Below are 3079 nucleotides of genomic sequence, written 5' to 3' on the forward strand. Positions count from 1 at the left end.
AGTCAGAGACTACTACCAAATAAGAAACTTTGTTTCCTAGAGTGGTCTTGGAGATGGAACCTGAGGCCCTCGTTTTCATGCTGAACTACATCCCTAGCCCTTTTAATTCTTTATTTTGAAACTGCTTCAATTAGTATGGCTATAATTACTGCCTACCTCATAAGATTATTGTGCAGCTCAAGTGCAGTAATACTTTATACACCCTGCCCGGCACATAGAAAGTGTCTATTTAGATGACAATGAAGATAAGAGAGATGTAACTTAGCATGCAATTAGAATTTTGCTTATTCAAGGCCAAGTATTCTAATTTAATGGAGTTGTCCAAACACAATAAAATCTCCTGGATTTCAAGCCTGAAGCTTCATCGCTCACTTGTTTTTATGCTACTTTCTTTAGAGTGGGAAGCAGGTTCCAGTTGACTGGCTCAAGACATTTTAGCATTGTATATTATGCTGACTTCACTCTCACATGCCCTCAGGGCTATAATCCATCAAAAGGAGAGGGGTGAGCATCGGAGTGTGTTCATGGGAGCGGGGGGGGGGGGAGAAAAAGGGAGAACAAGGAGGAAAAAAAGGCCACATGGCTTTTACTGCCAAAATTTATTATATGGAACAGTGGCCAGCGTTCAGATGTGTTTGTTCTATGTTGTTCTGTAAATATGAAGAAATAACCTTGCTCAATCGCTGTCTCAGTCACTTCCCAGAGAGACAGAGAGGGGTCTTTGGCTATCTCAGTGCATTTGAGAGTTTTGTATTAAAGATTTCATGGTGCATGCCAGTCTGAGTCTGTAGGATTGCGACATACCGCCATCTATAGGCTAGTTTGCAATAAATTGCCACACTCGTTCTCTGTAACATTTATCACACAGCTCTTCAGAGGGAAGTAAAACAAAAATTAACATCCCAGCCCTACTGTATCTGCAACTGCTGTGTGGCAGCATGCACCTTGAGCTTTGGGTTTATCTAGTTCTTCATTATCTAGTTTTTCAAAATCCTGTTTTGAAGTTAGTGACTGTGGAGCAGTGGGCAATGATATTGAACCTGTTTGAGGAAATCATCTCTGAAATATGGACAGTAAAACTTCCCACCTAGATTGTGGTGAAGACCAAGTGAGATTTACATTATAATGATGTAGACTGTAGAGGCTCTAGAAATCTGAATTCTTTTGTTTTATCCTTTCCTGTGTCTTCTCAGTCTTAAATTAGGGACCCATGGGAGTCCAGCTTTGACAGGCTGGAACTATTTTATAATCAGCAGGTCAGATAATGGAGGAGGTGAACGCTACCCTAATAGACTTGTGAAGGGTTCAAAGCTTCCTGCTAAACAGAGGACAGGGTCCAAGTCAGTATTTATACTTTGCAGACATAGGCAGCTATTCCAGCGGGTCAGGCCCGCTTACTGCACAGGAAGTAGTAGCATTTCCAATGAGCTAAGCACAGGGAGCACTTTGTGAAGTGTCCAGGGTTGCAGAATTAAGAGGGATTACCGCTTAATACCAGTGTTGTCGGGATTTATGCCTTTTCCTTTTCATTTCACCAGCTAGAAAACTGAAACATGGACAGCTGAAAAGGGATTCGCTCAAGCACATAGATCAAGATTTTGGCAAGGTGAGAATGGAATCTGTATCTCTCAATCCTTGATTTACAAAATAACTTTATTATTTTTAAATTAGAATATTTAATTATCACTATAGGAAAGATAAACATGTAAACAAATGAGTAGAATAAAAATTATGCTAGGAGCAGTGGACATGCTTATAATCCTAGCTACTTGGGAGGGTAAGGCAGGAGGATCACAGCTTGGGAACTGCGCTAGGCCCTGTCTCAAAATAAAAAGCTCAGCAGCATAAGCGCCTGCCTTGCAGGTGCAAGGTCCTGAGTTCAACCCCCAGTATCAAAACAAAACAAACAAACGGGGCAAAAGGAATAGAGATCTGAGTAAGTTACAGATGGAGCATTAGTTGAGTCTGAGTTCAATCTCTAGTAGCAGGACGGAAAAGAAAAGCAAGCATGAAAGAGAACATAAAAATGAAAATTACCTCACAGTGAAATCACTGCATATTCTTCGGTATTTTTTTTTCTATATTTTTCTTGGTGCTATCATCATTGTCACCACTGAAACAAATAGATATTACCTACCTTGTGCTAGATAGTGATCTAGGCATTTTATATGATTTACTAGTAACTCACAAGGTCCTAATAATCATTTACTGTGGCTACTATTACCCTATTACAGATGAGGAAACCCTGCCACAGAGGATGCAAGCAGCCATGAAGTGGATGAGATTTAACCTGAGCAGCCCAGCCCCAGATTAAGGATGTTAGTAGCTATACTACCCACACACACATTTTCAAAATAAAGCAGTTCTATTTTTATGTTATGGTGCTTTTTGTCTCTGCTTTATAATGCATTTTAATTGATTTCTTTGTAAGCCTTTGGAGGAGGTTTTAAAGATAGAAATGGTCTTGTTAAAGATGGAGGAAAATAGTTAAAGTCAACCAAACTAAGTTGGTGAACAATTTGAGATACTGTTTTATGGAGTAGTGGCAGGGGTGGAGAGTGGTTAGGTAGAGATTGTTCCAAAAGAAATAAAAGATATATATTTGTTGTTAGCTGAGCTAAGGAGTGACATAGCAACAGATAATAGTTTTCTATACTTGACGGGGAGAGCTGAGTTTTCATAGAGGAGGAGAAGGATGGGACTGAGGCAGGGTTCTGAGGAGGAGGAAACCAGAGCTGGCAGGTACTGCTGCTCAGAAGGTCACAGTCCCACAAATAATGATGGGTGAGAAAACTGTAAACAAACAAGCAAAAACTGAGGCTGTTTAGATGGGAAAAAAATCCCAGAGACAGCCACGCTTTTTTTTTTTTTTTTTTTTTTTTTTTGTCTTTTTCGTTTTTATCAGTACCGGGGATCGAACTCACGACTGCCTGCTTGCAAGGCAGGCATTTATGCCGCTGAGCTAAATCTCCGGCCCCTGTCACGCTTATTTTTAATATTCCAAAGGCTGTTACGTGGTGAAAGGATTAGATTTATCTTGTTATTGTAGAGGACAGAAATAGAAGAAATGGATCCAAGT

The 3079-nt window shown here is 40.1% G+C and overlaps 1 long non-coding RNA gene across 1 annotated transcript; it reads left to right on the forward strand.

Moving 5' to 3' along the window:
- The first annotated feature begins 340 nt into the window (after nt 1–340).
- LOC134471766 (uncharacterized) lies at nt 341–2372 on the forward strand. Its single transcript, XR_010041394.1, has 3 exons — nt 341–504; nt 1539–1606; nt 2235–2372. It is a non-coding gene; the product is annotated as an uncharacterized LOC134471766 (long non-coding RNA).
- The last annotated feature ends 707 nt before the right edge of the window (nt 2373–3079 follow it).

This window comes from Cavia porcellus, unplaced genomic scaffold (assembly GCF_034190915.1).
Source record: "Cavia porcellus strain 051 isolate PalLab524CR breed Dunkin Hartley unplaced genomic scaffold, mCavPor4.1 scaffold_1, whole genome shotgun sequence".
Taxonomy (NCBI): domain Eukaryota; kingdom Metazoa; phylum Chordata; class Mammalia; order Rodentia; family Caviidae; genus Cavia; species Cavia porcellus.